This window comes from Chiloscyllium plagiosum, unplaced genomic scaffold (genome assembly GCF_037043375.1).
Source record: "Chiloscyllium plagiosum isolate Xiang-an unplaced genomic scaffold, Cpla_swu_hap1 HiC_scaffold_5, whole genome shotgun sequence".
NCBI classification, from domain to species: Eukaryota; Metazoa; Chordata; class Chondrichthyes; order Orectolobiformes; family Hemiscylliidae; genus Chiloscyllium; species Chiloscyllium plagiosum.
Genome location: NW_028270143.1, coordinates 78923964 through 78949760, shown reverse-complemented (window position 1 = coordinate 78949760; position 25797 = coordinate 78923964). Strand labels below are relative to the sequence as shown.

At 43.4% G+C, this 25797-nt stretch overlaps 1 protein-coding gene and 1 long non-coding RNA gene across 4 annotated transcripts in view; one reads left to right on the top strand and one right to left on the bottom strand.

Moving 5' to 3' along the window:
* Positions 1-5951: 5951 nt before the first annotated feature.
* LOC122549992 (uncharacterized) lies at positions 5952-20957 on the bottom strand. Of its 2 annotated transcripts, none has more exons than XR_006311719.2 (3): positions 20734-20957; positions 7569-7637; positions 5952-6894 (listed from the first exon to the last, which is right to left on the bottom strand). It is a non-coding gene; the product is annotated as an uncharacterized LOC122549992 (long non-coding RNA). The 2 variants fall into 2 exon arrangements; XR_015757117.1 differs by lacking the exon at positions 20734-20957 and adding an exon at positions 9954-10208.
* Positions 20958-21414: 457 nt separating this feature from the next.
* abcb4 (ATP binding cassette subfamily B member 4) overlaps positions 21415-25797 on the top strand; it is a 129705-nt gene continuing 125322 nt past the window's right edge. For both annotated transcript variants that reach the window (XM_087987334.1, XM_043690329.2), the window contains exon 1: positions 21415-21602. The gene's annotated coding sequence lies outside the window, so the exon portion shown is untranslated. The remainder of the gene's footprint in view (positions 21603-25797) is intronic.

Sequence of the window (25797 nt, the reverse complement as noted above, 5' to 3'; positions counted from 1 at the left end):
ATAAAAGAGCCCTAAGAGTAACCTTTTCACTCAGAGGGTGGTATGTGTATGGAATGAGTTGTCAGAGGAAGTGGTGGAGGCTGGTATAGTTGCAACATTTAAAAGGCATTTAGATGGGTATATGAATAGGAAGCGTCTGGAGGGATATGAGCCGGGTGCAGGCAGGTGGGACTAGATTGGGTTGGGATATCTGGTCGGCATGGACGAGTTGGACTGAAGGGTCTGTTTCTGTGCTGTACATCTATATGACTCTGTGACATGCTCATGTACTTTGTCAGAAGTGCACCATCATGTTACAGAGCGGGCACACCAGTCAAAATCAATTTGCCTTCACTTTTGTAGCTTTACTTGGCTCTGCATAGATTTTCTGTTGAGCATTCCTGAATTGTTGGTGATATGAATTGGTCCCTGAGCCATATGTACTAAGGATGGCAGCTTCTATCTGTTCACAATGATACTGTGGCTTTAAGAGGTATATTTTGTCCTGTTTTTTATGAAGTAAGGTTCAGATAGGGGTTCTGAGCAGTATGCTCAAAGCCAATAAAGTAAACAGCATTGACACCTTGTGGCTCTTTTTAAAGGTTGGAACAATAGAAGCAGCCTGCATGGGTGAGGTCAAGCTCCCACAGAACCAGGATTTTCATTTTAGCTTTCTGTAGTTGCTGGAGTCTTGAAGCTGGATGTGAAAACTCTCTTTCCTCTCTCAGTTACAACTAAAAGCTGGAGTTCTGTTCCTGCTGCTAGAATTGCCTGTGATAAAGGTGTATTTATGGGATATTACTATAGTGGAACAATTAATTAGAATTAGTTAATATATCTATTATTTTGTTAAGCAACTCCATAGTTACAGTTAAGTCACTTATTTTCTTTTTGTTTCAGCTGCATTTTAATTTTAATAGAAAAGTAAGGCGTGTTTTGCTTAACATAGCATAGTTTCACCAATTGAGTGAATGCAATACCTTACACTTCACTTTAACATAAGAATACATTAGGGTCCAGATGATCTTCCTAATATATTTTGAAAGGTTTTAGTCTGGTCCATAACAATCCATGGATATTTCTGAGACCAGCATAAAATAGACCTCATGGGTTCTCCCTGTCAGGTGCCCTTGTAATGTAAGGATCCACATTGCCTGTGGCTGTGTGACTGTCCTCCTACTTCCTGCAAAGTACCGAATGCGGATTCTATATCACCCTCTTCAAAATTAAACAAAGTGATTATTCTTTAGAACTTCGATTTTTTGTTCAGGTATTAGGTGTTGTTTTTGTACTAACTTCCACCTGTCAAGTTTATGTCTGAGCTTGTAACTCCAGTTACAATTTTCAGAGAGCTTTTTCACTCTCTCTCCATCCGTTTCTTTCTCTCGCTAAACTCTGACTGCATCCAGAGTCTTGCCAATTCTATGCTGGTTACATAGGGATGAATCAACTTTAAGAGTTAATTCCTCATCGACCTGATCCAAAAATTGGATTACGTTCAAGCTGTTCAGCCTGCAGTTTAATGAGATAAAAACGAGGACTGCAGATTCTGTTTTAACTTGCTGAGCAGTTTCTTGGTAATTCCTAAGTACTGCTCAGGGTGGCTAACATTTCAGTCGTTAAACTATCCCATATAAATGCCTTTGAATCAAAGTGCTATAACCTTAGAATAAGTGAATTTGCTGTAGTACTTTTGTCTTAGAAGATCATTTCAGTTACTGAATTTTTGCCTCTTTTCTTCCGAGCAGTTTCTTGCAGTATCTGATTCAGCCTTTTGTTTTTAATTTGGATTCTGCTCAGATTCTTGTGCACCCAGATCAAAATTTTGCCTGATTGACAATGTTAAGCCCTGGGTGTGGGGCCCCAATTTCTGTACCAAACAAGAGAGAGATGTGGATACTGTCTGCGATATGTAGAACCTCAAAGTGTTTGCAAACACTGGATGCCACCTAAGCAGAATGAGTGCCCCACTCACCCACAGCAGAGTATTCTCCAACACAGCAGTAAGGGAAGCACAACTGGACCATGGAAGAGATCATTTTAAAGGGTGACCTGAGAACTCCATTTTAAGCACTTCCCACTTCCTAACCACAGTCTGCTCTTGCCCTGTTGGCTGAATCTGTCATTAGCAGTCTTTGGCTTGGGTCTTCGTTTGCTAAATGTCTTGGAGAATATTGGCCAAGAGTATCTCAACAATAAAGCAGTCTGAGCTGACTGTCCTCCCTTTGCTGAGGGCAGAGGGCCACATCCTCAGCTTTAGACTTGCAAATACAATGTTGCCAATGCTACTCTTGTCTAGAAGCTCTCCTCTTGGCCATTGTGACATATATCAGCCTCTGCAATACCCCTACCATTGTCTATCTAAAACCACACATCCTCAACCAGCACTTCTTCAAACAGCCTGACCCACCCTGCACCTTTGTCCTACTTGCCTCAGAACTCATTGTTTGAAATGAACAAGGTGCAATGAACAAATTATATTGGGCCTTGGCAGCTCAACAGATATTAAATGAAGTTTAATGTCATGGAGTCCCGGGTGGGATACCTGTTGTCTATACATCACTTTTATCTGGCTCTGAAAACGACTGAAACTTTCAGTCTTTGATGAAAACGACGCTGCTGGGCTCACACAATCCAAATAGATCGCACTAGCACCACCTTGTGGTTAAAGACAAAGTGACACCACAATCCAGTCTTCATTCAAATGACCTTATCATCCTAATTTTATTAATTAATTTCCTGAAGAAGGGCTTATGCCCGAAACGTCGATTCTCCTGTTCCCTGGATGCTGCCTGACCTGCTGCGCTTTTCCAGCAACACATTTCCAGCTCTAATCTCCAGCATCTGCAGACCTCACTTTCTCCTCTAATTTTATTAACACTTTACTTCCACTTTGTTACATTATTTAAATTATTGGATTATTTCAGGGTGAAAGGTATACTATTGTAAAACATCATTTTTTTTGGATTATTCCTGAACACTGAAAAATGAATTCTTCAAAAGAAACAATTAGAAGCATATACATTACAAGAAGTGAAATGGATGTACCTGCACAGGTGCTCTGTCTACGTTGGCCTTTCCTACTCTGCATTACCCAACAGCTCCCCTCCATGCATTGGAATCATGTTCAGCCTTGGAACTGACATCTCACAGGAAGAACTTTTCTTTAACGTCTTCATTGGACTGAAATATTAGACATCAGTGCTGAAGACAGCAGAGAAGATATGAACCCCGGGGCGGGGGGAGACGAGTAAATGACTCTTTGTCAATCACATCACACAGTTAATCGTTTATTCTTTGATATGGCCTGGTCGGTAGACTCTGATCAGCCCAGAAGTATGACTACTCCTTGACCACCAAAAGAATCCGACCGCTTACAGAGTTTGCATAGGGTTCATATATATTGCTCATAGTCAGGCATGGAGCATGATTGCTCGGTAACAGCCAATCAAATTGCATAATGGCTTCAAGCATTCTGTTTTTGCCTATCACGATTTCTTGTAAACAACTGGTCTTAAGAATCGTATTTGTCCTGCCTTGTGGGGTTAACCTGTTACTGCTGTGTTTTATCAGATCTCCATCAGTCTGCGGTTTCTTGTTTCTGTCTGGTTCAGTGCAATCTAATTTATCAATGCAGAAGCCATTTTGTGCAGCTCCTTCAGTCATTTTGTCCTACCTCCCAGATGCCCACATCCTCATTCCTCCAATTTGATCGCATTGTGATCACTAAAAGGGAAGGCTAATCCAAATGAATGCCCTTCAAGGCATTCCACCCATCCACATCCTCTAGAGCGGCACCACCATCTTTGCCGCTCACCTGGTCACATTTATCATCGCCATCAACACATGCGGGTGAGCCATCAGATCGCAAAAAGAGCATCTTCTGGGGTGAGTCTATATCACTAAGGGAGCTCATAAGGTTAGCAATTAATCACTTAACAATAGCAATACCAACAAACAGACAGAGGAGAATGATTCCAACTTACATAGCTAAATTAATAAGCCAATTGTACCAAGAGCCTGATCCCCAGTTTCCCCAACTGGTCCCTTCAGTCATTCCATCAAGGAACACCTGGATCTCATCTTGTATCTTAGTAATATTGCCAATGCGATCAGGAATGGCCATAATGCATTTACCTTGGACAATTGTACAGATCTCACCTTCCCAAGCTAGTATATAGCCTAAGATGTACCAATTCTGCACAGAGGAAAGACTCGGATCTGACAATCCCAATTTAATCTGTTCCAGAGCCTCCTTGGTCTAATTTCCTAGAATGGTCAGGCCGCAGATGAGGTAATTGCAGTTCTTTTGACTTATTATCCCTGTCAATCCTCCCAAACTCAGGATTCCCCAGCCTATTAAGTGTCCTGTATTATCCCCCAGTCCCTTGGGATCCTTCCAGTTAGAGCAAAAGTCAGCTGAGACCGACCGCTGCGTCCTCTTCCAATGAAGGTTCCATCGACTTGTCCACTGGCCAGGACAAGTAATGCTTTGGGAACAAGGGCTCCAATAGCAACCTTATGGGGAATATCTTTGCCATCCAGAACAAGGAAGTTAGTAGCTTTACCTTGGCTGAAGAAATAATAGCTTTGTTTCGTGTATATGAGGGAGGGGTTTGTTAAAATAGATCACTGAAATGTTACAGCAGGGGTTCTGGTCAGGTCTACAGGAGTAAAGGACTGACATTTTGCAAGAGGTGTCGTTTGAGCACCTTAAGAAATGTGCAAAGTGGCTGTTGAGTGCTCAATGGTGGTCAATGGTCCTCAGCATTCTGTTCCCATTAGGCTCTCCCTTAGCTCTATTGCACGTGGTCTTGGCAACAGTACCAGATTTTGAAAAGAGAAAAGACCTATAAATGCAGTAGGGAAGCTGTGGTTCTGTTCGCCGAGCTGGACGTTTTTGTTGCAAACGTTTCGTCCCCTGTCTAGGTGACATCCTCAGTGCTTGGGAGCCTCCTGTGAAGCGCTTCTGTGGTGTTTCCTCTGGCATTTATAGTGGCCTGTCCCTGCTGCTTCTGGTTGTCAGTTTCAGCTGTCCGCTGTAGTGGCCGGTATATTGGGTCCAGGTCGATGTGTTTGTTGATGGAGTTTGTGGATGAGTGCCATGTTTCCAGGAATTCCCTGGCTGTTCTTTGTTTCGCTTGCCCTATAATGGTAGTGTTGTCCCAGTCAAATTCATGTTGCTTGTCATCTGCGTGTGTGGCTACTAAGGATAGCTGGTCATGTCGTTTCGTGGCTTTCGAGGAAGAGGAACACCTATACAAGGTATTTGCAAAAAACGGATATCCGCGCAATTTCATCAACAGATGCCTAAGGGAAAGACAACAGAACAAGGACATGCCGCAACCCAAAGGTCTAGCCACACTACCATACATCAAGAACATCTCTGAAATGACAGCCAGACTACTGCGACCACTAGGACTTATAACAGCACACAAACCAACAGCCACTCTCAGACAACAACTCACCAAAACGAAGGACCCGATACCCAGCATGAGCAAAACTAATGTAGTGTACAAAATCCCATGCAAGGACTGCACAAAACACTATATAGGACAAACAGGAAGACAGCTAACGAATCCACATCCACGAACATCAACTAGCCACGAAACGACACGACCAGCTATCCTTAGTAGCCACACATGCAGACGACAAGCAACATGAATTTGACTGGGACAACACTACCATTATAGGGCAAACAAAACAAAGAACAGTCAGGGAATTCCTAGAAGCATGGCACTCATCCACAAACTCCATCAACAAACACATAGACCTGGACCCAATATACCGGCCACTACAGCGGACAGCTGAAACTGACAACCGGAAGCGGCAGGGACAAGCCACTATAAATGCCGGAGGAAACACCACAGAAGCACTTCACAGGAGGCTCCCAAGCACTGAGGATGTCACCTAGACAGGGGACGAAACGTTTGCAACAAAAACTTCCAGCTCGGCGAACAGAACCACAGCAACGAGCACCTGAGCTACAAATCTTCTCACAAACTTTGAACGCAATAGGGAAGAGTTCCATTCCGGGTCTGTACGTGGAGATGGGTATACCTGTAGTTACTTATGCTGCATAGGGCCTGTTGTCTTCCAGCCAGTGGAATGCAAGCTGTTTGTACACCCGGGCAGGAGGTATAAGGCCCCATTGTCTTACACGATAAGTCTCAAGTAGGCAGGAGATATTATGTGGAAAATGAACAATTGCACACCCATAGCCAGTTCCATTAAGAAAAATTCTCATACAATCCTGCAGTTGAGTTAAAAGAAGTCCGCAAACAGGTGGCAGGAGGACTAATACGGTATTGGAAAGTGATATTGCTCTTCGGAGGATCGGCAGTAGAGCGTCTGCTGAACAGATTGGGGATGGGGTAAGTAAGTAATCTACTGATAGAGAGGAGCAACATAATACTGACTCTGGGGTGAAGAGAGTCCAGTGGGCCGATATAAATAAGTTGTTTGTGGATTGAGGAGTTTCCCCATCAGGCTTCTCTTTTCTCGAGTAGGCCCCTCCTGCAAAAAGGGATAGTGCTCCCAGCCTCCTTAAAACATTTACCATAGTAACGGGGTTGATCATTTCTATCCTCACTAGGCTTACGTCTGCAGGTAAAATCAAAAAGACAGGTTTGGTACGACATGGTAATTTCCACAGATTTTTACTGTCCAGATGGACCATACAGTCTTTCAGATGTAAAAGTCCATTGCAATAATCACTCTTTGTCATGCCCTACACGTCGAAGCAGTCTGGTCCGGTGCACTGGATGACATCTCCTTGGCATAGGTGGTGAATAGTCTTGAACTGTTCCAGATCACATTAATACTTAATGGCTTTCTCCATCAGGATGTCATATATGATCAAACAGGTCAGTAAGTAGGCGATCCCCCACACGTCTCTCCTTTTAGTTCAAGTATCTGTAATAAGAATAGCATTAAAACAGCAGCAAGATTCAACAACCCAAATGGACAGGATCCCCTCGGTTTCTTAAGATTCCAGTATTCTCTCCTGCTCTCCCCCCTTTTGATTGGTGTGGCCAATCAATTTACAATGGTGTAGGTGGACCCAAGCTGAGCAATCAGCGACTTTGATCACCTTAGGGGTGATAAGTAAAACCTGGAAGGGGCCATCCCAATGAGGTTGGAGACCCTTGCCAGTCCAGTTCTTGACGAGCACAAAAGAACCAGGCTGAAAGGGAGGGAACATCGCTGTAGGCCGCGTGCACCTGGGAGTGAAAAGCAGGCATAACTTTAGTTAGAGCAAGAACACAACTAATCATTTCTCCGGTCATGTGGTGGAAATGGACTGAGGAGGGAGCCGAATCCTTCTAAGGCATAGGGAGCAGGTGACCTTACAGAATCTCAGCTGGAGACAGTTGTGTCTTACCCGCAGGCATGGATCACATCTGGAATGAGGCCACAGGGAGCAGCATAATCCAGGAGAGGACAGTCTCAGCCATTACTTTGGCAAGTTTAGTCTTAAGAGTCTGGTTAAAATGTTTAACAAGGTCGGCAGCCTGAGGACGATAAGCACAATGCAGTTACCAATGAATAGAAAGCTGGGAACAGAGTTCTTCATTAATATAACTCACCTTTCCTTAAGCAAAATCTTCACCACAGCCTCAGCAGTAGTGTTAGTAGTAGGGTAGGCTTCAATCCACCTAGAAAAGACATCAACAATAACCAAAACGTATTCATAACATTGAGTTGCATAAATGCCAATGTAGCCCAGTTGGAGTATTTCAAAAAGGGCTGCCAGGTAAAGGGTTATCTTCCCCTGATCACAGGGAACGCCCTTGCTGGGGTTATGCTTCTGACAGATCAAGCAACGGTTACTAACCCTCTGAGCCAACAAACTGCAGACGGGGATGCCACCAGGTGGTCAGAAGTAAGTCACTAACCACTCTGGCACCACAATCAGTTGCGCAAAGAACATATTCAATAACCCATAGAACAAGATCATCAGACACTTAAATTTGACCCGCGGGAGTCATCCAGACTGTCCTCTCCTGCAGTGTCAGGGTCATATAAACAGCCCAACTTGGACCATAACAGCTTTTCAGTGTCAGGGGCATCCCCCTGAAAGTTTAATAATGTCTTGGATGGTTGGCATTAATTCATCCAAAGTTGACTGGTTCTTGTTGGAATTTGTAGGCTGCCTCATCATTCTGGACACAACATAAGATCCCCTTTAGATGCTGCTTTTGCTGCCGCATCTGCCAAATGGTTGCCAATGTCAACTGAACCTTTACCATTACTATGGGCAGTACATTTTAATAAATTTATCAGCTGTGGAATTTGCTCATGAGAACCTCTTGATGTGTCTTCGTTTTCCCTTTTTATTTTGTAACATTCTATTTTGCTCCTCCTCAATGTGAATTCCAATTTGCATCCTTCCACAATTCTGCTATTGAATGTTCTTTTGTCATGTGTTTACTCATTTGATTTGTAATGTCATCAAATCTATTACTATTATCTTCACTTTACTCATCCATTGGGTTCACCCTGTGCTCCTTGAACCCTGCTCCAACTTCACAGACAATTCCCTAATGTCTTCCATGTCAACTCATGTGCAACTCGGTCTCCTCCCAAAACCTCCTAACTCATCCACTCTCTCTATACTGCAAGACTACTATTCCAAAATCCAGTGTTGAGTGACTCAGAATTTCTTCAAATTAAACTTTGGAAATTTTAAGCCATCATCCACTGTCAGGCTGCAGTTTTTTATCTTGGTACTTGTTGGAGCTTAAACTGAAGTCCCAGCCTCACATCCTTTCTATCAGACTTGTTGCATCTTTCTCAGTAACTTGTCACAGAAACTGCTACGCATTACACCTTTGTCACTTGCAGACTTGACTGTTTTGATGCTTTCTATGATATGGTGTCACCTCAGTAGTGAGTCCTAGTTAACTATCAACAGTATCCCCACTGAGCTACACTGTCTATTAACTTAAATGGAATGATGGGACCTTCCATGTGGATTCATTTCCTCCTTTTTGAATTATTGATGTCCAATAATTAAGATCCACATATTCAAAGTCTCCCTCGTTAATTTAAGGCCAACCATTGAACTGCACAGTTCTTTAGTACTGTCATTACATTTACATTGAAATCTCTCAGAATGTAATCTTTTCTCATGTGCACATTCCTTTTGAGAATACCCCTTTCGGTCAATTTGATGCCCAATTTAGTAGCATTTTCATACCAAGAGACTAGTAAAGAATTATCTTTAAGTTCCTGACAATATTGATGCCAAAGTCCAATTAATTCTTTAGTTTTTGAGCCCATATCTTTTCTGCAAATTTACTGTTGGGCTGACTTTACCATATCTATATTCTTTTCATCTCCCAATGGCCAGTGTTCATCACCCAATTTGTTTTTTGGGTCACCAGACAACTGTCTAAAATTATGGACCTTTTCTGGATATGTATCACATAACGCCTGCAAAGGACAATCTTTCTCAAAGGTTGAAACTATATAATTTCCCATTATTTCTTATTTTCAAAACAACGTAAAAAAGAATATTTCAACATATACAACAAACACAATACAAAACACTCTTTAAAGCAAATTTAAATCTTTAAAATACAATTTTCAAATCCAATTTAAATGTCTAAATCACAATTTCTTTAATCAAGACAATTATTTTACATTTGGATCTCCAGAGAACAGGACACAAACATTCAAACACGAATAAACAAATGTGCATTCAAACCAGACTACAATGAGTTAAATTTTCTACAGGCTGAAAGGAAACAAACTGCTCTCTCACACAGACATACGATTTCTAGCTTTTTCCTCTTTCACTTTTTAATTCAGTGCAAGTTTTTAAATGTTGTTCCAATAGTCTGTAATGCAGGAAAATATACAACTGGAATTTAACTCTATCCCCAAACACAAGATTTTCTTCCCAAATTTACATTGATTCCCTTTTACTTCAGTTACGTACACATATCCTCGGGACCTCCAACTATTACCTTATATTTCTATTAGTCCAAGTAACTCAGTCCCTGCAAAGTTTTCTCTCGGTAATCTGCCTTTAATGGACAAAATTCACAACTTCTCAATCATTTCCTTTTTGACCAATTGATCATAGAGTCAGTGTCCCGTCAGCATCCCATTTCGGAATCTAAACCAGCGACCGGTGTCCCATCGGACTTCCGTTACCGAACCCGAACCACCTATTTTATATCGATATATCTTCAAACCAAACCTTCTGTCGCACAGATCAAAATCTCTTCTCATCTTTTAACAACTACAACTTTTTTTTTCTCCAAATGATACACTTGACTGTCCCTTTTGGACGTGTAAGGAAAGTCCCCCCAACTGCTTTTAAAAATCTTTTTACAACCAACTCTTTACCAAGACCAATCCTTTCCGGGCTGGGATGTGACGATGAACAGCGAGCGGTCAAGTCAGCCGCATCATGACTGAGAGGAAAACCACACAGAGAAAATACTCACCAAAAGGGAAAATGCTGGAAAATCTCAGCAGGTCTGGCAGCGTCTGTAAGGAGAGAACAGAGCTGACGTTTCGAGTCTAACTGACCCTTTGACAAAGCTGTAGTCAGGCATGGAGCTTTGACAAAGGGTCAGTTAGTCTCGAAAAGTCAGCTCTTTTCTCTCCTTGCAGACGCTGCCAGACCTGCTGAGATTTTCCAACATTTTTCTCTTTTGGTTTCAAATTCCAGCATCTGCAGTAATTTGCTTTAATCCAGAGAAAATACTCACGTCTGGCCAGCTGATCCCTCTACACTCAATAAATGGAGGACTCAAGGCTCTTACCCTGCTGTCCACAATCCGTCGTACCAAATCGAGTCATGCCACTACATGAAAATTTGAACCCCGGGAGGGGTGTCTCAGTTCAGCGATCGGTCAATAAACACACCTGTAAATGACTCTTTGTCAATCACACAAGCCATTTTGTCCTATCTTCCAGATGCCTACAGCGTCAGCAGCATACTGATTAGCGAGTTTTGAGAAGATTTATAGCTCGTGTTGAGGATCTGGATGTAGGTTTGCTCGCTGAGCTGGAAGGTTTGTTTTCAGACATTGGTGTGACGTATGGTGACGAAACGTCTGAAAATGAACATTCCAGCTCATCAAGCAAATCTACATCCAGCATATTGATTTTTTTTACAGCATGGAAACAGGCCCTTTGGCCCAACAAGTCCACACCAACCTTCGAAGAGCAACCCACCCAGACCTATTTTCCTCTAGCTAATGCAGCTAACACTACGGCCAATTCACCTGACCTGCACATCTTTCGACTGTGGGAGGAAACTAGAGCACCCAGAGAAAACCCACGCAGACACGGGGAGAATGTGCAAACACCACACAGACAGTCGCCCAAGGCTGGAATTGAGCCTGGGACCCTAGTGCTGTGAGGCAGCAATGCTAACCAGTGAGCCACTGAGCTAGAAGTGAAGTTTCATGATCCTTTCATTGTTATAGTTGAAGAGCTCTGGCAATGCATCCAAAATTTAATTTGAATAGTGAAATGAACTCTGTGCACAATGTAAGTATTTCCTTTCTTTAAAAAGGAGACTAAATCTGTACACAAAATCTTTGGTGAGGCCTTACCAATGCTGTGTAACTGAGACAGATTCAGAAAAATCTAGCAGCTCAAAACTATGTCATACTGTAGGCCACTAATAGCAGCAGAATTGAACTCAACCACAACCTGTAACCTCATGGCCCAGCATATTCTTCACACAAGTTGTAGCAAGACCTTAACGTAGATATGAGCATGCAGATTAGGTGCAAGCATAGGCAAATCAGTTGATAAGTTTCTAACCGATATGATTGTGGTCTCAAACCTACTTTCCTGACTAGGTGAAGTTTCCACTGTCTTACCAGACCATAGTGCTGCACTCTCAAAGCCGAGAGATGACTGGTGGTGGTTTAACCTGAAGGTCACCGTGCCTCAGGCTAAAGGGAGATATTGAGAAAGAGAATCCTTCATGAGAATGATGGCTGGTGTGGGTAATCAATCCACCATTGTCAGTGTCCTACATCACAAATTAGCCATCCAGCCAGCTGAGATAACACAACCTCTGTAAAAGTGAAACAAGATGCAATAATGGATCATGTAGTGGGTTTTATAACATTTTGGTGGTGGAGTTGCCGGTGTAGTTTGCCCTATTGACAAAATTCTATGCCCCTATTTATGGAGCCTAGAACACTAGAAGAAAGTGAAGACTGCAGATGCTGGAGATCAGAGTTGAGAGTGTGATGCTGGAAAAGCCCAGCCAGTCAGGCAGCATCCGAGAAGCAGGAGAATCGATGTTTCGGGCATAAGCCCTTCATCAGGAATGAGGCTTGTGGGTCGGGGCTGAGAGATAAATGGGGGGCTGGAGTTGGGGGAGGTAGCTGGGAATCTGGCAGTGCGAGGTTCACACTGAGGTTGGAGGTTGTGGATGGGAGACCTGGAGTGGGGCTGGAGTTCAAGGTGGGGCGGAGACAGTTGCTTGAGTGGGCATGGTTGTTGGGTCAGGAGTGATGTCACCAAAGGAAATGACACTCACAAAGGCGGTGGAAGTAGTGTTTATGGCTATGTTCATGGGGGCGGAAGTGAAGTCACGAGTGGCGAGGGCAATGTTACTATTGGTTGTGGGTGGCACGGTGGCACAGTGGTTAGCACTGCTGCCTCACAGCGCCAGAGACCCAGGTTCAATTCCCACCTCAGGTGACTCTCTGTGTGGAGTTTGCACATTCTCCCCGTCTCTGCGTGGGTTTCCTCCGGGTACTCCGGTTTCCTCCCACAATCCAAAAATGTGCAGGTTAGGTGAATTGGCCATGCTAAATTGCCCGTAGTGTTAGGTGAAGGGGTAAATGTAGGGGAATGGGTCTGGGTGGGTTGCACTTCAGCGGGTCAATGTGGATTTGTTGGGCCAAAGAGCCTGTTTCCACACTGTAAGTAATCTAATCTAATCTAAAAGGTACATGGCTGGTGATGTCACGAGCGACGGAAGTGATGTCAACGACAGAGCCTTCCAGTGAGATGGAATTGGCAGCCACGATGGCAACTGCGGGGGAAGTGACGTTCAAGGTAGGTATTATCTGTGTGCTGGTGATTTCAGCACCACCTGTGGATCCTGCGATGTTAGTCATCTCTGCAGTCGCAGAGGTGGTTCGGTGAATGGCAATCCATCCACAGCCTCCAATCTCATTGTCCGTGAACCCCGCACTGCCCAATTCTACCTCCTTCCTTAGATTCACAAACATGACTGCCCCGGTTGATCCATTGTCTCAGCCTGTGCCTGTCCCACCAAAGTCATCTCTTCCTATGTCAACTCCGTCCTCCCCCTTAGTCCAGGAACTGTCCACCTACGTTTGTGACACCACCCATGCTCTTCACCTCCTCCAAGATTTTCGTCTCCCTGGCCTCCAATGCCTCATCTTCACCATGGACACCCAGTCCCTGTACACATCCACCTGCCACGATAAAGGTCTCCAAGCCCTCTGTTTCTTCCTGTCATGCCGTCCCAACCAGTACCCTTCCACCGACATCCTCATCCGCCTGACTGAACTGGTCATCACCCTCAACAACTTCTCCTTCCAATCTTCCCACTTCCTCCAAACCAAAGGGGTAGCTATGGGCACCCACATGGGACCCAGTTATGCTTGCCTGTTTGTCAGATATGCAGAACAGTCCATCTTCTGCAGTTACACCGGCACTATCACCCACTTGCTCCTCCACTACATCGATAACTGTATCGGGGCAGCCTCATGCTCCCACAAGGAGGTTGAACTGTTCATCAACTTCACGAATACCTTCCACCCTGACCTCAAATTCACCTGGACCATCTCGGCAACCTCCCTCCCCTTTCCGGACCTCTACACCACCGTCTCTGGTGACCGACTAACGACAGACATATACTACAAGCCCACCAACTCCCACAGCTACCTAAAATATACCTCCTCCCACCCTACCTCCTGTAAAAATGCCATCTCTAATTCCCAATCCCTCCACCTCTGCCACACCTGTTCCCAGGATGACCAATTCCACCTCAGAAAGTTGCAGATGGCCTCCTTCTTCCACGATTGTGACTTCCCCTCCCACATGGTTGACAATGCCCTCCAACGTGTCTCCTCCACTTCACATACCACCGCCCTTGAATCCCACCAAGCAACAAGGACAGAACCCCCCGGTCTTCACCTTCCACCCCACCAACCTTCACATAGATCATCCTCCACCAACTCCAAATGGACCCCACCACCAAAAATATATTTCCCTCTCCACCCCTATGAGCATTATGAAAAGACCATTCCCTCTGCGACTCGCTCGTTAGGTCCACACTCCCCACCAGCCAACACCCTACTCATGGCACCTTTCCCTGCCACCGCAGGAAGTGCAAAACTTGTGCCCACATCTCTCCCCTCACCTCTGTCCAAGGCCCCGAGGGATCCTTCCACATCTGTCAGAAATTTACCTGTACCTCTCCAAATGTCATCTACTGCAACCGTTTCACCCGGTGTGGTCTCCTCTACATTGGGGAGACAGGACGCCTTCTTGCGGATCGTTTCAGAGAAAATCTCTGGGATACCTACACCCACCAACCCTACTGCCCTGTGGCTAAACACTTCAACTCCCTCTCCCACTCTGTCAAGGACATGAAGGTCCTGGGCCTCCTTCACCACCCAAACCATTACACCCTGGAAGAGGAACGCCTCAAATTCTGCCTTGGGACCGTGCAACCACACGGGATAAATGTGGATTTCAACAGCTTCCTCATTTCCCCTCCCCACATTATGCCAGTCCCAAGCCTCCAATCGGCACTCCTCCGCACCCATCCATCATTTCCCCCGCTGACCTATCACCTCCTCCCTCACCTTCATCCACCTATCACTTTCCCAGCTACCTCTCACCAACCCCACCCCAGCCCTTCCATTTACCTCTGAGCCTCGACCCACAAGCCTCATTCCGGATGAGGGGCTTATGCCCGATAAGTCAATTCTGCTGCTCCTCAGATGCTGCCTGATTGGCTGTGCTTTTATAGTACCACATTCTCGAGCCTAGAATACCATATGCTTCGTTGAAAGCTCACTCTACGTATCCTGCCTGCCACCCTTAATGACTTATGTACAAACACGGTCAGGTCTCTCTGCACCAGCATACTCTTTCAAAAAGTACCTTTTATTTTATATAGTCTTTCCATGTTCTTTTGAATGAAGTTCATCACCTCACAATCCCCACAATTAACTTCATCTGCCATCTATTCACCTATTTCTCCATGTCCTTTCAAAGTTTTGTATTGTTCTCCTTACAATTTCCTATTTCCCCAAGTTTGCACCAAGATCTAGATTATTTATGTCATGATCATGGAAAGCAAGGGTCCCAATACTGACCACTGGGGCACTCCGCAACAAACCAGTCAACAATAGACAATAAACAATAGGTGCAGGAGTAGGCCATTCTGCCCTTTGAGCCAGCACCACCATTCATTATGATCATGGCTGATCATCCTCAATCAGTATCCTGTTCCTGCCTTATCCCCATAACCCTTGACTCCACTATCCTTAAGAGCTCTATCCAACTCTTTCTTGAAAGTATCCAGAGACTTGGCCTCCACAGTCTTCTGGGGCACAGCATTCCAGACACCCACCACTCTCTGGGTGAAGAAGTGTCTCCTCAACTCTGTTCTAAATGACCTACCCCTTATTTTTAAACTGTGTCCTCTGGTTCGGGACTCACCCATCAGCGGAAACACGCTTCCTGCCTCCAGAGTGTCCAATCCTTTAATAATCTTATACGTCTCAATCAGATCCCCTCTCAGCCTTCTAAACTCAAGGGTAAACTCTCAGCCTTCTAAACTCAACAAAATGATCATTAACTATTAGTGACTGTTTCATATCCTTCAGTCAGCTTTGTATCCATGTTACAACTATTTATTTCCTTCTATGACCTATAACCTTCCTAAGTCTGTTGTGTGGTACAATATTGAACACCTTTTGGAAATCCATGTATACCATATCTTCGGTGTTGCCCACATCAACCCTCTGTTACATCTTCAAAACATTCAAACAAACTAGTTAGACACAATTTTCCATTAACCAATCCATGCAGCCTCTTTAGAATGAATCCACATTTTCCATGTAACTATCATCTTTCCTAAATAAAATGTTTCTAGACATTTTGTCACCTCCCAAGGAAAACTGACTGGTCTCTAATTACTGGACTGATCTTTCCAACCTTTTTTTGAATGAGGGTATAATGTTGACAAGTTTTTTTAAATAAATTTTTATTGATAACCTTTTAAAATCTTTTACAAAGCATTTATATACAAAGAAAAATACAACACCATCAAAACAGAAAAAAAGGCAGCAAAAGAAAGGCCATAACATAATGCCATTGTTAATAAACGACCTACTATTCTACCAGAACAAAATATCTACTTTACTTAAACTAAATTACAAACATTTTAAATAAATACTAACTTAAACTAAATTCAAATAACTTAAATTAAATAATATCTCACTACTTTATTCTATCTCACTCATCACATCTCCATTGATGCTCCCATCCCTGGGAGTATCACCTACAATACACGTATTCTTTATCCCCCTGTCTCCTCCTCCGGGGGCCGCACAGGCACCCATACTGATTCCCACGGTTATACCACGGCCCTGATTAATATTGCTGGTAAGTCAGCATCCATATAATTTAAAGAGGGCCGCCATGTCTTGTAAACCTGTTGTTTTGTGAGTCGTCTTGGGGGAGATGCTCCCTCACCAGCCTACGCCACCCCATAAGACCTGGTGGTTTTTCTGACGTCCAGTTCAACTGAATGTTCTTCCTTGCACAGTGGGTAAGAATATTACACAATCTCTTCCTGTGTTCCCCCAGAGAGGGCAAATTTGGCAACCCCTAAAGAAGAAATACCGGGATCCACGTTAATTTCAATCCCCGGGATGACCTTTAGCTCTTACTATAGCACTCCAGTATTCATGACCAGTAACAGTGTGTAAGAGTGCCTGTACTAATTTTACATTTGGGACAGGCTGATGATACTCCTCTCTTGAACTTAGCTAGCCTCACTGGCGCCATATGAGCCCTGAGCAGGATCTTCAATCGCATGGCCTGCGCTCTGTTACACACTGAGACTTTCCTTACATTCCCCCATATGTCTTCCCATACCTCCGATGAAATATCCTCTCCTAACTCTTGATTCCACATTTTACAGAGTCCTTCCATGTCCCCCAGGGCGCGATCTTTCTGTAAGTGATATAAAGTACTGAATGAAAGAGCACCCATATGTTCACAAGTCTATTCAGTATATAAGAAGTGTAAACACAATCTTATTGATAAAATATCAACATATCACAGGTAAAGAAAAAAAAGCTCAAATCTGACCATACCGTGTTGATTTTAGCCAAAAATACCTTTGATACAAAGAAAATCAGTACAATGGTATCACAGCCTGTCTCCCATCTGCTCTGTATACTGGCAGTGCTTTCTGTACCTTAAGCTCAGAACAGCACTTTAAGAGACAAAGGGGACCATGCATTCTTTTCAACTCACTATTATTCTATCCAGTTTCACAATAATTATCTTTATTCATCTATACGAAGTTGCCATAGTGGTAAAAGGAAAATCAAACTTCACATTAAAAACAATATTTATGACAGAAGAATATCTGTTGACACTGATAAAACACACTCAGTCTGCATATGCAAAATGTGCATGCACAGTACCCCTGCCAGTACTGCTGGTAATGCCACTCCATGCCCACCTACCCCTGCCAGTACTGCTGGTAATGCCACTCCATGCCCACCTACCCCTGCCAGTATTGCTGGTAATGCCACTCCATGCCCACCTACCCCTGCCAGTACTGCTGGTAATGCCACTCAATGCCAATTGCTCATATATACTGTGTTTAATTGAGTGATTGCTTTTTTTAAAACCGCCTGGGTGTTTCATAAAATGTTTATGCACAGACCTTTCCACATGTACAACATAAGCCTTTCGGGAGTCAGGTCACATAGCCTTATATACACACAGCAGAAACATCAACAGCTTGGGTCTCACAAACTTGGAGTCTTTTGAGCAAGTAACCAAAAAGATTGATGAGAGCAGAATGGTAGACGTTGTTTACATGGTCTTTAGTAAAACCTTTGACAAGGTTCCGTTTGGTAGACTAATTAGTAAAGTTGAAACTTTATTGCTAGAACAGCACAGCAGGTCAGGCAGCATCCAGGGAACAGGAGATTCGACGTTTCGGGCACAGGCCCTTCAATTAGTAAAGTTAGGTCACATGGGATTCAAGGTCAGTTTGGCAATTGGATACCAAATTGGCTTTACCATAAGAGACGGTGGTAGTGAAGGGTTGTTTTTTGGACTGTAGTACTGTGATCAGTGGTGTTCCTCAGTGATTGGCACTGGGCCCATTTTGTCATTTATATAAATGATTTAGTTAAGAATGTAGGAGGCACGGTTAGAAAGTTTGCAGATGACACCAAAACTGGTGGTATAATGAGCACTGAAGAAAGTCATAAAAGAAAACAATGAGATCTAGACTAATTGGGTCAATGGGCTCAGGAGTAGTAGGATGAAGATAAATTTGGATGAATGCAAAGTATTGCAATTTGGTAAGCCGGGCTGAGAATTAATGGTAAAGCCTGGGTGGGGATGTTATAGAACAGAGAGACCTAGGGGTTCAGCTACATCTTTGAAATTCATGTCACAGCTAGACAAGGTGGTTAAGAAGGTGTTTAGAATGCTTTTGGCATTGCTCAGATCTTTGAGGCTAGGAGTTGCAATGTCATGGTGAAGTTGTACAGGATGTTGGGGAGGCCTCTTCTGGAGTACCGTGGGTTCAGAAAAGATTACCAGAATGTTACCAGGAAATGGAAGGTTTGAGTTATAAAAATAGGTTGGGACGTTTTTAACCTGGAGAGGAGGTGATCGTTGGGTGACCTTATAGAGGTTTATAAAATCATATGGGGCATAGATAAGTTGAATAGCAAGAGTCTTCACCCTAGGATGTGAGATTTCAAAACCATGGGGCATATTTTTAATGTGAGAGCAGAGAGTTTTAAAAGAGCACACAAGGAGCATTTTTTTTTTACAGAGAGTATATGTGGAATGAACTGCCAGAGAAAGTGGTGGATGAAGTTCCAGTTACAACATTTAAATGACATTTGATAAGCACATGAATAGGAAAGGTTTGGTGGGATCTTGGTCAAACACAGGCAAGTAGGACTAGTTTAGTTTGAGAACATGGTCAGTGTGGACTGGTTGGACTGAAGAGTCTGTTTCCATACTGTATGACTGACTTCTGTTTATTTATCTAACCAATCTATTCAGGCATATTATTACATAAAATCATCAGGGGCGTGGATAGGATGAATAGACAAGGTTTATTCCACAGGGTGCGGGAGTCCAAAACTAGAGGGCATAGGTTTAAGATTTAAAAGGGATCGAAGGGCAACTTTTTCAAGCAAAGGGTGCTGCATTATATGGATTGAGCTGCCAGAGGAAGTGCTAGAGGCTGATACAATTACAACATTGAAAAGGAAAGGCTAAAGAGGGATATGGGAAATATGCTGGCAAACAGAATTAGATTTATTTAGAATAGCTGATTGGCACGGATGAGTTGGACGAGAGGGGCTGTTTCCATGCTATACATCTCTATGACTCTATATGGGAAGAACATTAGATCATGTGCTATGTTATCAATAGATCAATGAGAAACAGATTAGATGTGACAACCTCCTACCAGCTTTTGATCAATATTTCATAAGATAGATAAGTTGGGCACTGGCATGAACACACTTCAATAGCAGATACCAACTCCCAGAATAATATACACAGCTTGTTAGTGAAACTATCTGAAAAATATAGCTGTGGAAATTTACATCACAAGCTCATTTGCAAAAGAATTGTCATTAGAATCATGGATAAATCAGTCACTAAAGTTTTTCAAAACAGTTTTAGCTTTGGAACAAGCAGTGCAAATAACAATGGAAATAGCAGAGGCTATAGAGTTCAAGCATTGTACAGCAACACTTTGATGCAGTACGTACGACAGAGAAAATGGTTAACAACATACCTTAATTCTAAATTGAAGGAGGTGAAGGCTTAGTAGTATTATTACTGGAATATTAATCCAGAAACCCAAACAACGCTCTGTCGACTCAGGTTTGAACCCTGCCATGGCAGATGGTGGAATTTAAATTTAACAGTCTGGAAATAAGAGGCTAATAATAATCACTAATCCATTGTCGATTGTTGGAAAAACCCATTGGGTTCACTAACGTCCTTTAGGGAAGGAAACTGCCATCCTTAGCGGGTCTAGTCTACATATACCTCCAGACCAACAGGAATGTGGTTGACTATTAACTGCTCTCTGAGCAATTAGGAATCAGCAATAAATGTTGGCCTAGCCAGTGATGTCCTCATCCCATGAATGATTTTGAAAATCCTATAACATCTTCTACTATCTACAAACCCTTTACCTGTCCACCTCATCTTCTCTCTCTCTGGACTCCCTTCCCACCCCCATCATCAGCACAAATACCTCCCTTTCTTTGATACTATCAATTCCAAAGAAGGATTTGAAACATCAATACTGCTTTCTTCCATGGACACTGCCACACCTGCTGAGTTTCTCCAGCAATTTGTTTTGGTTCGTTTCCAATCTCCAGCATTTGCAGTTCCTTGTTTTCTATTATAGCATCCTTACCTACTGAACAACAAATCTAGCAGAAATAAATCGATGCATCTTAACTTTGCAATTTTCAATTGAAGACCTACCTGAACAGCTTTTTAGGGAGAGACAGAAAGAGCCATACATTTTTGCTCAAGCTTGGCAGTATCCGTGGAGAGAGAAGTTGAGTTAATATTTCTTGGAAACAGACCTCCAGCACTTAATTTGCTTCTAAATTTCAGATTTTCAGCAGCTGCAGTACTTTATGTTCAATCAACCTATTCGGAAGTGTTACTTTACACCTTTGGAACAGGTGAGCCTTGAAACCAGACCTGCAGAGTTTCCAGCCCTCGATTTCCCCTTTGTTTGGAAAGCCGCTTCCTCACAGATCACATTAATGTGTTCAATTAGCCATGGGTCCCCGTACTGGCCTATAGCCAGAAGCATCCATCCCCCAAGAGAAATGTCCTTATGTTTTTTAACCTGTGACACTACTCACCTGAAATTGTTTGTGTCCTGCACTTCTCAATAGTACAAGGTCCAATGTAAAATTCAGTGCCATATATGGTCGTAGACAGTTATCTATTAATAGGCAAACTGGTGGAATAAATGTTACAACAAACTAACAGCGCAGCTGCCAGACATTCACAGGACTGGTTACACTAATGCCAATAAGAGTCACTGGGGACGCTGTAACTCTGCCTCCAGGTTTTGCACAGAGAGGTGATTCGTGGAAGTGTTCTGTCAATCAGCACCACTCATCTGCAACAGGCAATATTGTAGGGATGTACCGCCAGTCATTCTTTGATTTTATCATCGCATAGTGGATCGGCAAAACCAATCAAAGTCCATTGTGCTTGAGGAACTCACCCATTTTGACTCTTGCAGTCATTGAGGACACTTTGGAGGGGATTTTTCCTTTAACCCCGTGGTAACGTTCCTCTACTCTGAGGCATCCCTCACCAGGAAAACGAGCGTAAGTTTCATTTCAATATTTCACAGGGTAAGCTAAAGGATATCATCTGTCTAATTGTTGTTGACTCATTATGCACAAGTTGCTGCATTTAAACACATTTTTTAAAAAAAGAAATCGGGGAGTTTGGTTGGAAATTGCAGCCTATTGGAGAATTATTGGGAATGGTTAACTAGGAATCTGGTTGGGAACGGTTGTTGCTCGCACAATAGACTTTATTTTTAAACACGATCTTGCTCTGGTAGACATTGAGTAGGATTGAAACATATGCTGGCTGTGCCTATGGCACTGCTCACCTGAAATTATTTCCCGTCTGCTCCGGGAAACTGCTCCAATCTCCTGGAGTACATGGTGCAGTGTAACATTGAGTGTGACACGGTGAAGTGGTGGGGGTGGGATGGAGCACACTGCGTTTGCTTGGAAGACTGCAGCTTCAGCAACATTCAAGTGCATTGTACACCATCATCCAGCCTCCTTTATCATCAGAACTTCCCAAAAAGCATTAAAACATTGCTTGGCTGGTGTGAGAGCCTTCAACCTCTGAGCAGCTACTAGGGACCTATCACACAGCTCCTTCTGGGATGTGCCTTTGCAGAGGAAGAGAAATGCAGTGGTTTTTATTGAGGTCTGTCTTGAGCAGCTCCATGCCGCTGTTCTCCATGATCTGCTTCTTGGGACACACGCTGAGACTAACATCAATTACACCAGGAGGATCAAGTTAAAAACCACACAACACCAGGTTATAGTCCAACAGGTTTATTTGGAAGCACGAGCTTTCGGAGCGCTGCTCCTTCAAGTGATTGTGGATGACCAGGAGGACCATCAACTTGGTGAATGACGCCCTTTGGTCTGCCTGAAACTTGTTGGTATTCTAGAACAAGGAGTTGACTCAGACCGAGTGTTGCAGACTGACACATTCCAATATCCAGGACTACTTGCTGAGAGACGTGCTAAAACTTGGGGCAGTGATCACCAAGGCACAGTGGGGACAGAACACAGTCAGAATATAGTCTTGTACATGTAAGAGATGCCTTTGAGCTCAGCTGATCTGGCAGCGTCTGTGGAGAGAAATCGGAGTTAATGTGAACTCTGAGGAAGGGTCACTGGACCCGAAACATTAACTCTGATTTCTCTTCACAGAGGCTGCCAGACCTGCTGAGTCATAGAGTCATAGAGATGTACAGCATGGAAACAGACCCTTCAGTCCAACTCGTCCATGCCGACCAGATATTCCAACCCAATCTAGTCCCATTTGCCAGCACTTAACCCGTATCCCTCTAAACCCTTCCTATTCACATATCCATCCAGATGCCTTTAAATTGTAATTGTACCAGCTTCCACCACTTCCTATGGCAGCTCATTTCATGCACAAACCACACTCTACATGAAAACGTTGCTCCTTAGTTCCGTTTTATATCTTTTCCCCCTTACCCTAAACCTATGCCCTCTAGTTCTGAACTCCACTTCCCCCCCACCTCCCCAACATTACATTTATAAATCCTGATTTGATTTGCTTTCTCAAAATGCAGTACCTTGATTTGTACAAATTAAACTCCATCTGCCACTCCTCAGCCCATTAGCCCATCTAATCAAGATCCTGTTGTCCTCTGAGGTAACCTTCTTCGCCGTCCACTACACCTCCAATTTTAGTGTCAGATGCAAACTTACTAACTGTACCTTCTACGCTCACAAGCAAATCATTTATATAAATGACAAAAAGTAATGACAATGCCAGCACCAATCATTGTGGCATACCACTGGTCATAGGCCTCCAGTCTAAAAAACAACCCTCCACAACCACCAAAGGTCTTCCACCTTTGAGCCAGTTCTGTAACCAAATGGCTAATTTTCCCTGTATTCCAGGAGATCTAACCTTGCTAATCAGTCTCCCATGAGGAACCTTGTAAAAACGTGTTACTGAAGTCCATATAAATCACGTCTGCTGCTTTGCCATGAATCCTCTTTGTTATTTCTTCAAAAAACTCAGTCAAGTTCATGAGACATGATTTCCCACGCATAAAGTTATGCTGACTATCCCTAATATGTCCTTGCCTTTCCAAATATATGTAAATCCTGTCTCTCACCAATGTCAGGCTCACCAGACTATAGTGACCTTGCTTTTCCTTACCACCTTTCTTAAATAATGGCACCATGGTAGCTAGTCTTCTGGCACCTCAGCTGTGACTATCAATGATACAAATATCTCAGCAAGGGGCCCAGCAATCACTTCTCTAGCTTCCCACAGAGTTCTAGGTACACCTGATGAAGTCCTGGGGATTTATCTACTTTTATGCACTTCAAGACATCCAGCACCTCTTCCTCTGTGATATGGACATTTTTCAAGATGGAGAAAGTGAGGACTGCAACTGCTGGAGATCAGAGTCGAGAGTGTGATGCTGGAAAAGCACAGCAGGAAAGGCAGCATTTGAGAAGCAGGAGATCGACGTTCTGGGTAAAAGCCCTTTATCAGGACTTTTTCAAGATATCCTGCTGAGCTTTTGCAGCAACTTCTGTTTTTATTTCTGATTTCCACAGTTCTTTTGGATTGTTTTTAAATGACTCCTTCATTTTGTTTGTTGGATAGAGTTAAACTTCAATATTCCTGATGAAGGGCTTATGCCCGAAACTTCGATTCTGCTGCTCCTCGGATGCTGCCTGACCTGCTGTGCTTTGCCAGTACCACACACTCGACTCTGATATTTGCTTGTTTCTTCATATGCTGTTGTGTAGAACCAAACTGCTTTAGGGACTATGAAGATAAATATATTTTATAAATTAAAGTATATTTTTAAAATAAAAATAATCATCCGTCCTGCTGGATCTGAACCCTGTCTGTCACCTTAAACAGTCACTCACTCCATCTCTGGGGCATCTGTGTTTACCTTCACAAGATACAAGGCCACAGCTTGCCAAGGCTTCACAATCTCTACCATTTAGTGGTTATTATGATCATCCTCCCCCGCCCCCCCACTTCCCCAAGCAGGCTGAAGAATTTCCTTGGAGAAGTAAAATAGAGAATCAACACAAGCCAATTCTAGTGAAACAAACGGGGATAATTACTTCTCAACATTTCACTAAAATGGCGGTGGAGTAGGGCTCCTGAGCCGGAGCTTGTCGCTCTGATTGTTTTTCTTTATTCTTGTCACGCGTTTATTCTTTCCTTTCTTCGGTTTTTCTCTCTACTTAACCTACTGGAGGCAGCTGCAGTGACAGCATGGGCTGGGGGCCCAGAGCGGGGACTTTGGCGATTGGCCATGGTTGGCGTGTCCGGGCAGAACTCTTGTCAGTCAGCGCCATCTTGGAAGTGGCTGGGAACCCGGAGCAGCAGCAGAGCGGGACTCTGGTGGCCTGTGATAATGTGGCTAGTGAACTCAGATACTGGTCAGAGGCGAGACGGCAGCACAGAGGCTTGGGGATCAAGAGATCAAACTTAGCAGGGGTCAAGATCAAACCAAGCATGGGAGAGAGATCGAGCCCTCGTGGGGCAATCCCAGCATGGAGCGACTGTAGGCCCATGGCTAAAGAAGGGCTGTAATTTGTAACTTTTAATTTTACTTCATATTTACTACTTTATACTGACAAGAACTGTAATGTTGAATGTTCAACTTAGTTTCCTACTCTTTACCTAAAGTTGTCCACCTTGGTACCCTGTACCTAAGATGGCGATGTTATAAACCTTTCACTGTACTCCTGTATCCCCATACTTGAGTAAATATGACAAAAAAACCCTAATTCTCATTCTAAATCAATGTGCAACTAGTTCTTTGTATGTTAAAATGCATTGTAAATGATATACAAATAAAAATGTGAGTTTTAGGCAGGGAGCCTCTCCCAAACTAATTGGCAAAGCCGGGCAATACAAGAGAACTTTTAGATATTGATTTTTTTTTTGTATTGTAAGTTTACATTTTAAATTTAGTTGTTGAATTCCTGCTTGTTCTGGTTATGTATGGTGTATGGGCCAAAATTTGTAAGATGAATACCTTTGATTAAAAAAAAGGGGCAGCACGGTGGCTCAGTGGTTAGTACTGCTGCCTCACAGCACCAGGGTCCCAGGTTCGATTCCAGCTTCAGGTGACTGTCTGTGTGGAGTTTGCACATTCTCCCTGTGTCTGCGTGGGTTTCCTCTGGGTGCTCCAGTTTCCTCCCACAGTCCAAAGATGTGCAGGTCAGGTGAATTGGCCATGCTAAATTTCCC